This window comes from Neophocaena asiaeorientalis, unplaced genomic scaffold (assembly GCF_003031525.2).
Source record: "Neophocaena asiaeorientalis asiaeorientalis breed wild unplaced genomic scaffold, Neophocaena_asiaeorientalis_V1.1 scaffold24, whole genome shotgun sequence".
NCBI classification, from domain to species: domain Eukaryota; kingdom Metazoa; phylum Chordata; class Mammalia; order Artiodactyla; family Phocoenidae; genus Neophocaena; species Neophocaena asiaeorientalis.
Genome location: NW_020185317.1, coordinates 3,432,013 through 3,445,868, shown reverse-complemented (window position 1 = coordinate 3,445,868; position 13,856 = coordinate 3,432,013).

Below are 13,856 nucleotides of genomic sequence, written 5' to 3'. Positions count from 1 at the left end.
ATGACTAATATTTCATTGTACATAAATACATATTTTTTATTCATCTATTAATGGACACTTAGGTTGCGTCCATATCTTGGGTATTGTAAATATTGTTGCAATGAACATAGGGGTGCATATATCTTTTCTAATTAGTATTTTTGTTTTCTTCAAGTAAATACCCAGAAGTGAAATTGCTGGACTGTATGGCAGTTCTATTTTAAATTTTTTGAGGAACCTCAGTATTGTTTTCCATAGTGGATCCACCAATTTACAATCCCACCAACAATGCACAAGTGTTTCCTTTTCTCCATATCCTCCCCAACATGTTTTGTTTGTTGTCTTTTTGATAATAAGCATTTTGACAGGTGTAAGCTGGTATATTTTTGTGGTTTTAATTTGCACTTTCCTGATGATAGTGATATTGAGCATTTTTTTTTTTCATGTGTCTCTTGGCCATCTGTATGTCTTATTTGGAAAAATGTCTATTCAGGTCCTCTGCTCATTTTTTAATTGGATCATTTTTGTTTTGATATTGAGTTTTATGCATTCTTTGTATATTTTGGATATTAACCCCTAATATAATATATTGTTTGCAAATATCTTCTCCCATTCAGTAGGCTGCCTTTTTGTTTTGTTGATGGCTTCCTCCATGAGCCAAAGCTTTTTAGTTTGATGTAGTACCCTTTATTTTTGCTTGTTTCCTTTGCCTGAGGAGAAAATTTCAAAAAAATATTACTAAGTCTGATGTCAAAGGTTGTACTGTACATGTTTTCTTCTAAGAGTTTTATGGTTTCAGGTCTTATGTTTGACTTTAATCCATTTTCAGTTTATTTTTATATGTGGTGTGAGGAAGTAGTTCAGTTTGATTTTTTTGCAGGTAGCTGTCCAGTTTTCCCAGTACCATTTATGGAAGAATCTGTCTTTTCCCCATTGTATATTCTTGCCTCCTTTGTCATAGATTAACTTATCATTTAAACATGGGTATTTCTGGGCTCTCTACTCTGTTCCATTGATCTATGTGTCTATTTTTGTGCTAGTACTATGCTGATTTTATTACTGTGCTTTGTAGAATAGTTTGGAATCATGGAATGTGACATCTCCAGCTTTGATCTTCTTTCTCAAAATTGCTTTGGTTATTCGGGGTCTTTTGTGTTATCACGCAAATTTTAGAATTATTTGTTCTAGTTGTGTGAAAAATGTCTTTGGTATTTTGATAGGGATTGCATTGAATCCATAGATTTCCTTGGATAGTATAGTTATTTTAACAATATTAGTTCTTCCATCCATGAACATGGGCTATCTTTCCATTTGTTTTTGTTCACTTCAATTTCTTTCATCAATGTCTTAGAATTTTCAGAGTACAAGTCTTTTACCTTGTCAGTTAGATCTACTCCTAGGTATTTTATTCTTTTTGATGCAATTGTAAATGGGATTGTTTTCTTAATTTCTCTTCCTGATAATTAATTTTTAGTATATAGAAATATAACAGATTTTGTATATTAGTTTTGTATTATGCAACTTTACTGATGAGTTATAATTTTTTTTATGGAGTCATTAGGAATTTCTATATGTAGTATCATTTTATTTTCAGTTAGTTACAGATTTACTTCTTTTTTCCCATTTGGATGCCTTATCTTTTTTTTCTTATCTGATTGTAGTGGTAGAGTTTTTTCAATACTACATTGAATAAAAGTGGTGAGAGTGGTCATCCTTGTTTTTTACCTGACCTTAGAGGAAATGATTTCAGCTTTTTCACTGTTGAGTATGATGTTGGCTGTGGGTTTGTCATATATGGCCTTATTTGTGTTGAGATATGCTTCCTCTATACCCACTTTGTTGAGAGTCCTTTTTTTTAAATCATAAGTGGATGCGGAATTTTGTGAAAAGCTTTTTCTGTATCTGTTGAAATGGTCATATGATAGTCATTCATTTTGTTAATGTGGTGTATCATACTGACTGATTTGTAGATATGTGCTGTTCTTGCATCCCTGGACTAAATCCCACTTTATAATGGTATATTATCTTTTAAATGTTGTTTAATTTGGTTTGGTAGTATTTTGTTGAGGATTTTTGCATCTCTGTTCATCAGTGATATTGTCTTGTAATATTTTTGTGTAGGGTGTCTTTGTCTGGTTTTGGTATCAGGATGATACAAGACTGGAAGAGTAAGTTCAGAAGCATTCCTTTCTACCAAACTCTTTGGAATAGTTTGAGAAGGATAGGTGTTAACTCATCTTTAAATGTTTGCTAGTATTCACCCGTGAAGTTGCCTGATTCTGGACTTTATTTTTGTTGGGAGTTTTTTATTATTATTATTACTGAATCAATTTCATTATTGGTAATCATCCTGTTCATATTGTCTATGTCCTCCTGATTCAGTCTTTGCATATTGTACATTTCTAGGAATTTATCCATTTCTTATAGGTTGTCCATTTTACTGGCATTAATTGTTCATGGTAACCTCTTAGGATCCTTTGTATTTCTATGGTATTGGTTATAACTTCTTTTTTGATCCTGATTTTATTTATTTGGGCCCTCTTTTTTTTTTCTTGATGAATCCGACTAAAGGTTTATCAATTTTGTTTATCTTTTCTAGAATCAGATCTTGGTTTCATTGATCTTTTCTACTTTTTTGTCTCTATTTTATTTCTGTTCTGATCTTTATTATTTTTTTCCTTCTACTAATTTTGGACTTCTTCTTTTTTCTTTCTTGTTCCTTTAAGTATAAAGTTAGATTGTTACATTTGAGATTTTTCTTGTTTCTTGAGATAGGCTTGTATCACAGTGAACTTTTCTCTTAGGATTGCTTTTCCCTTGTCCCAAAGATTTTGCAAATTATGTCTCCATATTCATTTGTCTCAAAGTCATTTTTGATTTCTTCTTTGATTTCTCCATTGAACCATTGGTTATTTTGTAGCATGCTTTTCAACCTCCATGTGTTACTGTTTTTTCAGTTTTCTTATAATTGGTTTCTAGTTTAATACCATTTGGTTGGAAAAGATGCTTGATGTGATTTCAGTCTTCTTAAATTTATTGAGGCTTGTTTTGTTCCTAACATGATTAATCCATGTACACTGGAAAATAATGTGTATTCCACTGTTTTTGGATAAAATGTTATGTAATATCTATTAATTACATTTATCTAATGTGTCATTTAAGGCTCTCGGTCCACATAAAATATAATGCTGCCATGAACATAGAAGTGCATATATTTTTTCTAATTGGTGTTTTTATTTTCTTAGGTAAATACTCAGGGGTGGAATTGCTGGGTTATATGATAGTTCTATATTTAATTTTTCAAGAAATCTCCATAATGTCTTCCATAGTGGCCACACCAGTTTACATTCCCACCAACAGTGCAGGAGCATTTCCTTTTGTCCACATCATCAACAACACTTATTATTTGTTGTCTTTTTGATAATAGGCACTCTGACAAGTGTGATGTGTTCTCTTACTGTGGTTTTGATCTACAGTTCCCTGATGATTAGTGATGTTGAGCACCTTTCCATGTTTCCCTTGGTCATCTGTATGTCTTCTTTGAAAAAATGTCTATATAGATCCTCTATCCTTTTTTAAACTGTGTTCTTTGTTTTTTTGATGTTGAGTTGTTGGAGTTCATTGTATATTTTTGATATTAATCCCTTTTTGGGTATACCATTTGCAAATATCTTCTCCCATTCAGTAGGTGGCCTTTTTGTTTTGTTGATAGTTTCCTTTGCTGTGTAAAAGCTTTTTAGTTTGATGTAGCTCCCTTTGATGATGTGCCCTTTAACAGTGGAGTTTCTGTTTCCTATAGCCTTCCAGCTCTCCTAAACATAAGCCTTCCTAGCTTTCAAACCTCAGCATTCTAGGGGTTCATCTTCCTTGTGCAGAATCCCCAGTCTAGGGAGCCTGATGTGTTGTTCATACCCACTGTTCTTGAGATGTACCTCTACAGTTATGATACTCCTCCTGTTTGTGGGTAGCCAAACTTGGGGTGTGTGTCCTGACCATACTGTGTCTCCGTCCTTCCTACCCATCTTGTTGTGATTCCTTCTTTATGTCTTAAGTTGTGGAAAAACTTTTCTGCTAGTCTTCAGGGTGTTCTGATAGATAGTTGCCCTGTAAGTAGTCATAATTTTGATGTGTCCATGGGAGGAAGTGAGTTCAGGGTCTTCCTACTCTGCTGTCTTGGCTACTCCATTATTTCTTAAAGTATTTTTTCCTGACTCTCTTTTTCACTTCTTCTCTGGACCTTTAATTATGCATATATTGGTACATTTGTTGGTTTATTTGTTCTTTTTTTGTTTCTGTTCCTCAGACTGGAAAATTTCAATTGACTTGTCTTTGAGTTTACTGGTTCATTTTTCTGTAGAATCTACTGTTGAGTCCCTCTAGTGAATTTTTCATTTCAGTATCATTGTTTCTGACTCCAGAGTTTCTATTTGGGCAGTTCGTGAATTTATATCTTTTTTACATTTTATATTTGGTGAGAGGTCATTTTCACACTTTCCTTTAGTTCATTGGACATGAATTTTTTTTAGTTGTTGAATATATTTCAAATAGCTTGTTTAAAATCTTGGTCTAATAAACAACATTTTGGCTTTCTTTGTTTTAAAAGATTTTACTTTATTTATTTATTCTTTTATTATTTATTTTTGGCCATGTCAGGTCTTAGTTGTGACACATGGGATCTTCTCCGGGGCACATGGGCTCTGTAGTTGTGGTGAGTGAGTTCCAGAGCATGTGGGTCTGTAGTTTGCGGCACACAGTCTCTTTCATTGTGGCACACGAGCTCAGTAGTTGTGGTGCACGGGCTTAGTTGCCCCACAGCATGTAGGATCTCAGTTCCCTGACCAGGGATCGAACCCACATCCCCTGCATTGTAAGGCGGATTCTTTACCAGTGGTCCACCAGGGAAGTCCCAACGTTTTGGCTTTCTCATGGACAGTTTCTGTTGACTTCTCCATTTTTTTTCCCTGTGCATGGACCATTTACTACTGTTTGTTTGTGTGTCTTATGATTCTTTTTGTTGAAAAACTAGACATTTTATATCATGTAGCGTGGCAACTTTGATAATTAATTTATTGTTTTGGTTTGTTGTTGTTGCTAGTTGTTGTTGTTATTATGATCTTTGTTTGCTTAGAGACTTTCCTGGACTAATTTTATAAAGTCTGTATATTATATCATGTGTCACCACTGAAGTTTCAGCTCAGTTAGGTTAAAAGTCAGCTAGTGATTAGTCAGAGATTCCCTTTAATACCTTTTGCCACCCTCCATTGAAGTGTTCTGTTTGTATGTTGGGGCACACTTTCCCTGCTTTGGCAGTTTACAAATCTGCCTTAGCCTTCACTTTCTGCTTTTGTAGAGTCTCAAGATAAGCCAGAGGTGAGAGATTAGATACTTCTCATGATTTTCCTGAGCATGCATCTTGTGCTTCCCATGTGTATAATGTTCTAGGTCCCAATATCTAGAAATATCTAGACAATATCTAGAAATATTTCAGAGCTTTCCAAAGCCCCGTATGGATATCTACTTTCCAAGATTTTCCTCTTAAGTTTTTTGAGCCTCTTGTTTTCCACAACTGGTATTGCAGTCCTGAGTAGCTGCAATATTAAACAACTGCTGTGTTGTTGTTTTTTTTCTTTCTTTCATAAATGCCCTATGGGATTGTGGCTTTTCTCACTAAGTGAACTCTGAGTTAGGTCAGGTAAAGAACAGCCTTGTGAATGAAGCTGCTAAAAAGATAAAATAGTGATAATTCTCTGAGAATGGAGCTGTCAGGGTTGCTCCAAGCCAAGTTTTCCCCTCCATTGGCTGCTAGGTTGCTTGTTTTTACACCTACCATGGTTGTGAGATTGCTGGTTTCAAAGCTACCAGGCGGCTAGGGAGAGGCAGATGGGAATAGAGCAAGTAAAATATTACATATCTCACTTTTAGTTAAACCAAGATCTGGCCAGTTTCATATATAAGTGCTCCTTGGATTGTTCGAAGCCTTTGGTTGATAATCACATTTATAAAAAGAAATTGACTTTTACAATATTTGCTCCTGTCCTCAGTGCTTTTATAGATGAATAATTTATGGAGGTCCTTGTTCTGCCATTTCAGAATGATTCTTCAGTAAGAGAGATTGGAACAGCAAGGCTAGTAGCTTTGAAGAATGTGTTTGCGTGTACTAAATTACTGTTTAAAGCTTTATAGAAAGAGCATGGTTGATGGAGTAGCTGATAATAACATAGAAAGAAGGGATTATAATTTAGTGTGTCTCAGAATAAAGGGAGTGGAGAGCAACCACACCCTAGCTTTCTGAAAGTATTAGATGATGCTGAAGAGGTGATGAATGGCTCCTCTGGCTTCCACTAAAGAAGAATGAGATTTGAAGAAATACGAGAAGAATGAGAAGGGACACAAGCTTTGAAAATGGCTGTTAAGCAAAGAAATATCCTGCCTAGTATGGCAGAGTTGGCTGCCACTGTGTAAGATGGTTCTTTGAAACAGAGGGGTGAAGGATGAAGCTGAGCATTGCTTCAGCAAACCTGTCAAATCATCTTGAGGAGACTTCTGGCACTCACAGCTACATAAGCTACCACAGTAGATATTAACTCCAGACTAAGTTAGATTGAAAAAAGATAAAGACCCCTATTTCTATTTCCTCTTCCTGTTTTTGCCTTAAAACACTGAATTACATAATGTAAGTCTTGAAAATGACTGGACAAGAGATATCCTAGTGTCACATGTATCCACTTTCTTGTTTACACACACACACACACACACACACACACACACAAATTCCAATAAATTGACATAGTTTCAGGCTTCTTTGGAAGAAAGAATTTGAAGCTCTTTAAGAAATATGAGAACTGAAGTTTAAAATGGCATGGTTTCAGTGTTAATAACTGAATGCGACCACAGATTTGCTCAAATATTCTTTAGAACAGAGAAAGGTAAATGTAGTGATTAGAATAAAAATAAAATCACTTCATGTATTTGTTCCACAAAATTAAAAACTTTTATATACGCAGATGTAAAATAAAGAAGAAAAACATTTTAGGAGTAAATCTTCTACCACTAATATTCTACTCTCAATGTCTTCTAATTTATACACATGAAAATTACTTAAGCTTCATGCAAACGATGTGGTCTTTATGAATTTAGACATATTGCAGTGTTTCTTGAGTGCAACACTGTAAAATGTATGATAACAATTACTTACTTGAGTTTAAAGACTGAGTTCTAAAAAAGGGATTAATGATTTTACTTGTTTGTTTCTCTGTGAACTTGGCTTTACAAAAGAACAAAGAAAAAGTAAGTGTGACCATTGTGAAGCTAAAAAAGTGAATCCATAGCTTTCATACGCACAGTAGAATACAATTAGAAATTGTAATGGAAACAGAATTCCATCTATAAAAACAGCAAAAACCATAAAATACTTTGGAATAAACGTGAGGTAAGAGAAATATATAATGGAAAGAACCAAGAAAAACCAGAAAACACACAAAGACCAAATGTCTATATATCCTATATTTTCTGAAGAGGTAACTCTGTCAAAAATTTCTTAAGGGTTTGTAAATTGAATGACATCACTATCGAAACTCAGCATGTGTTACTAAGAGTTTGTGACAGTGATTCAAATATACATAAGTAATTCATTATTACTTATGTTTCTTTATCTCATTAATCAGAAACAGTTTCATTACCTTAACATGAATAAGAGGTCATCTAATATGTAGAACACCCCACCACATGCTTTAGTCTGATGTTTTCTAATGATTATTTTCAGATTATGCATATTTGGTAGGATTGCCATAGAAGTGTTACTCTATTCTATTCTGTGTTTTGGTGGAGGCACACTAAAAAATATGACTGAAAACAAAACACATACAATAGTCACAAACTACATGTGAAGCAGGTATTAAAATTAGCTAAAAAGGACTTTGAACTACCTATAGTTAACATGTTTAAAATTAGAGAAAATAAAGATAAAATTGAAGATATGGAGAATTTCAGCACATAGAATTTTAAAATGAAGTGGAAGTTTTTTTTTAACCAAGAAAATAATAACATTGAAAATTATAAACTCAAAATATTAGTTAAAGGAAAGATCTGACCCAGCAGATCACAAGATGATGAAATGGAAGACAGATCAATAGAAAATATGCAAGCTAAAAATGCAAAGAAAAAAAAAAGAATAGAAGAAAAAGGAGACCACAGGAGACAAAAGCACAGGGGAAAATTCCACCACACTTATAATTAGAATCCCAGAAGTAGAGGTAAGAGAATGGAGCAGAAGAAATATTTGATAATATAATTGCAATTAATTTGCAAAAACTGCCAAAAGATATCAACTCAAAGAATTAAGAATGGGCTTCCCTGGTGGCGCAGTGGTTGAGAGTCCGCCTGCTGATGCAGGGAACATGGGTTCGTGCCCCGGTCTGGGAGGATCCCACATGCCACGGAGCAGCTGGTCCAGTGAGCCATGGCCGCTGAGCCTGCACGTCCGGAGCCTGTGCTCCGCAACGGGAGAGGCCACAACAGTGAGAGGCCCGCGTACCACAAAAAAAAAAAAAAAAAAAAAAAACAAAAGAATATCTGAGATCACCAAATCAATAAATAAAAAGCATACCATAGTGCACCTCTTCTCAGTGTTTGGTCCCAGACCTGCATCATCCATCACCTTAAAATATGTTAGAAATACAAATTCTCAGGCTCCACCCCATTCATACCGAATCCAAAACTCCGGAGGTTGGGCCCAGTAATCTGTATGTTAACAGGCCCTCCAAGTGAATGTTTCATAACTACTGCTGTAATAAAACTAATGAAAATAGAAAATAGAGAAAACAAATCTGAACAACAGCAGAGGAAAATAAGACAAATATAATCATATAAATATAAGTTAGTGATAGACAAATAGTCTCCCCCCAAATAGCAATTTTAATGCATATTTTCTAATTTCTAAGTATGCAAGTGATCAGGCAAATGGCCACATATCTAGCAAATTCATCAATGTTGTAATAATCCATGCAGATTTAATATTACATATATAATTAATGTTAGCTCTAATTTTACAGGGTTCTTGGTTCTTTTTCACTTCAGAGAATAATACTTTTTGACTTTTATGTGTAGCTGCCTTTAAAACATTCTAGTAAGACTTTCTCTGGTAAAAACAAAAACAAAACAAAAACGTGAGCAGCTGTGGAGAAAGAATTCTATTTAAAATATTTTCTTGAAATGTTTATATGGAGAACTTTTATCTCTTTGAAAATATTTTTACGGACATTGATTCTAATCTTCCTAGAGCCTGAGCCATTGAATGTTGTACTTTGAATTTCAGCTTCCAAATGCATGAAAATCTTACTGAGTTTGTACATATATCATCAGGAATTAACTTAAAACCGAAGCAAACATATTAATTGTTTTATGACAATATGAATATATATTATTTAAATTTCTTTTTTATTGTTTACAAGTAGCAAAAATATTGTTCAGGCTAAAACCTTTTTCCAAATATGGCTTCAAAATAAAAATCAATCCAAATTAGGCAATGAAAAATCAGTTTTCTGGGCAGATGATTTATTAGGCATAAATAACTCTCTTATTTGATACAAGTTATTTAATTGTGAGTGGAAATTTTGAACCATCTCAGGCAGTATTTGAATTGTCAACACTAAGAGAATTACGATTACTTAATGCTTTTATTGTAAAAGAGAAAAAATGCTGGCTGCGTTTTGCTTTAATCGGACCTTCACATAAAGTATCAAGGGAAGTTTACCTTTTGCTAATTTCAGATATTTCAAGCTGTGGTTAAGAGTTGACTATCAAAAAACTTGACTTTAGTGACATTTAACTTACATAAATTCAATAACATTATCTTTTAAAAAACAATATTTTGTTCCAAGAAATATTTCGGAAGTTATCAAATTTGTAAAATAGTATTTGTATATGTGTGTGTGTGTGTGTGTGTGTGTGTGTGTGTGTGTATTCATGTGTGTGTGGGCATGGTTGTGAAAAGGCTAAGGTGAAACAGAAGAATGGAGAATTCTGATCAACAGATATGCTTAATATTCTACTCTTTGGAGGAGTGAAGGGGACTAATCAGCTTCCCTAAATCGGATGGAAAAGGAACAAGGGTATATATTCATTAAGCAGATTATGAATACAGTTGTGACTTGTGTTTTTAGAAAGCATATTACATGAATAGCATTTGGCATTTTGATAACTATGTTTGAATCAACTATCCCTTCTAAATCATAAAGAGGAATGTTTTAGAGATTGAAGGGGTGTAGATAAAGTGGCCACCTATTCTCCTTATTTCACTGAATAGAAAAACGGATTATAGGGAAGTTAAGTGAATTCAAATCTTTCACTGGAATCCAACGTGAATGTTAGGTGTTATTGGTAATATTTAATTGTGGTTATAATTACTGAGCAGCTATTTAAGGCAAATTTCAAACTTGGTCTCAAATTCTTTGACTCTCCTTCCCTTAAGATTTGGGGTTTATATGCCCTACCCTTGAATCTGAGCAGACTTGTGAGTGTGGAGGAGGGGTCCAGCAATTTATGTATTAATAAGCTTTCCAACTGAGTGCTTGAGAAACACTGCCATGATAGTTTAGTGTCAATAGTGTAGGGTGAAGTGACACCATGTGACTTCTAAGTTTAGGTCATATAAATCCTTATATTTTCTACCTGACTGTCTTGGAATGCTTGCCCTTTGGACAATTCCTTTGCGATTTCCTTCTTGTAACCCACCCACACTGCCACAATATGCTTCAGAAATACAGAGAGTTTACAGATCAGTGCAGTAGATAACTTTGTTGAGTTTTGCCTTTGAGTAATCCTAACTCATGTACCAGACAGGAGTGAAGAATGCTGTAGATGATTCCATTCTCCAACTCTCTCAGTTATCACCATATGTTCCTGTCTTCCCAGTTTTGGCCCCAGACGTTATGGAGCAGAGATTAGACATCTTTGCTATGTCCTATTCAAATTCCCGACTCACAGAAACTGAGCATAATAAAATAGTTTTCCATTATACCACTCATTTTGAGAATGATTTGTTATATAGTGATAGATGGAACATTAGTCAAAAAAATGGTCATATTAATGGTCAGAGTTTACATTTCTTGAGCATTTATTGTGTCATGGTGTTGATAAAAATATTTTATCATGATCACTGACAAAGATAATAGAAAGACATAAGTAAAATGTATGCGTCTCAGAAGACTCAGTAATTTTTTTTCTTTTGAGTGTGTATAGCAATTAGTCAAAACTGTGGTCCAATGAATAAAAGAGATATATGGAAAAAATATGTATGTGGATACTTCTGGTTTGGGTAGAAAAACTGGTGATGGCACGAAGTATAGAATTAAGTAATGTAGAAATTTGATGATTTTGAAAGAGGTTGTGTAGATAAGATTAGATCAATGACATATTTTTGGTAATGAGAAATCAAATTTTTAAAAATAGCAATGTTCTTCTAAGAGGAATAGAAAAACAGGGGCTGTCAGATGTTCTTCTAAGAGGAATAGAAAAACGGGCTGTCAGACCCTCACATTTATGAAGAAAAAGAAGAATCAATAAAAAAAAACATTGAACATAAAATATATTCAATAAAGTCAAAATATCTTTCTCAATGATTTGGTATATATAAGTAAAAATACTAGAATAATTTATGTTTCTTCTAAGTTAATTTGGAATTAGGGTAAGAATCACTGAGGAACTTTTTTTCCCCTCAACTTTCTGATTTAATATAACACTGAACTGGTTAAAGTCACCTGAAACGTAGGATATCATTTCATGCATTGAATCCGAGTGCCAGTATTACTAATTTGGGGGCCAGTGGAACTGGACTGGGAAAAGTCTCAGTTCACCAAAATAAACCACTTGAAAATTTGTAAAACACTAAAACTGAATCATCAACTCATAGATTTAATTGACATAAAAGTTCATATATTCTTTCTCACCTAGAGTAGCACAGAATTTGAAAAACAAACAAAAAAGATTTGGGGTAATAATGCTAAAAATGTATAACATGGAGTTTCCATGAATGGGCTTGGGAATTAAGAATGCCTGGTCCACAAGCCACTCTGTGCCGAAGCATCATTCTCTTTAAAAGAGGACTGATGACAGTTCCTAACTTTATAGAATTTTTTACAATTACAAAATGAGATAATAGGTGTGAAGTACTTACAACACTGTCAGATATGTATTGTCACTCAACACATGATACTGCTTTTTACACTTTTGGGGCAGATACACTATATTCTGTCCCAAGGGCTTCTTTATATGCATCCCTTCAACCTAATCCTCATAACAATTTTATTAAAAATATATTACTTTTTCCCTACTTAAATGACAATGAAACTTAGGTATAATAAGCTTAAGTATGTATCCCAAAGTTAAACAGCTGATAGTTCATCACACAATTCAAGTAATTGTACTTTAGTTTTCAGCAGGAGTGTTTTATATATACTTTTCATTTTTGTCACATAGCATATTATAAAGATATATATTCAGTGGTCAAGATTCAATAACATTAATATTTTTATTGCTTTGACAAGGACATTCTTAAGTTAAATCCACCCCCCCACCACCACCATGGGAGTGCATAGAGGTAAAGAATATAATGCCTACTAGTACACGATGTGCCACTTCCTGCTGTATAACCAGCAGTGGACCAGCAGTTTTACCCACCTCTCAAGTAAGCTGAGGCTGCTATAACAAAATAAACAATAGAAATGTATTATCACAACTCTGGAGACTGGAGTGTAAGATCAGGGTGCTAGTATGGTCAAGTTCTGGTGAGAGCCTCTTTCAGGTTGTGGACCATTGACTTCTCCTTGTATTCTCACATGGTACAAAGATGAGAAGCAGTCTCTCTGGGATCCCTTTTTTGGGATTAATGGCATTAATCCCATTCATGAAGGCTCTACCCCATGACCTCATTAACCTCCCTATGGCTCCAACTCCTAATACCATCATGCTGGGTGTTAGGATATCAACATATGAATTTTAGGGGGACACAGACATTAGGTCCATATACCCATCATTACTTCTGTGCCATCTGCAAATGTCAACCTCATGAAAAATACTTACTACTGTTGTGAAAATAGTTTTTATCGTAGACCTGAAAGAGACTGAGAGACCTTATAGATCTGAGAACCATACCTTGAGAACCACTCCAACATTATCCAAAAGAAATTCAAATATCTCAACTTATTAAATGAAGATCACTACTGAGTTCATGTTTCAGCCAATAAACTAAGCAAACAAATAGAGCCAATTCCAACTTCTTTGGGCTAATTTACTAAATGAGAGCAAGCAGGACAAATAAGGTGTTACTATTGTTATGAAAAGAGTTTTTACCTTGTCTGTCCTCTGGCTGGGTGTCAGGGATGCTGAGGAGGTCTCTGAACCATATGCTAAACCATACTAAGTTCTCATGCTCATTACAGGAATAGAGGCAATAAGTTATGGTGGGGTTGGTCTTGAGGAGACTAGGCATTCCTTGCAAGGCCACTGCCTCAGTTGAGACTAAGGGATCATCAGACAGTGGAAGGCTAATTTCCTCAGACACAGAAAAAAGGAGGCTCAGAGATACTCAGGAGTTCAAATTTCTCACTTCATTTTCTTTTTCATAAACTTCAAAGATCTAAAATAGTTTCTCTTAATGATTATTTGTTTGCTTGTTTGTGGTAAATTTATGCCATACAACATATTTGTCTGCTATTTTGTGCTTATTTTATCCTATGTTATGGTTCAACACTGTGAATATAACCATTTTCTTACTGATACTGTCATATATAATAGGGAATATCCTTCCCACTTAGGGGGTATTACTCAAGGACTAGTCTTAAAAGTAGCAAAATTGTCTTCCCTTCCCTTCTTAATTGAGA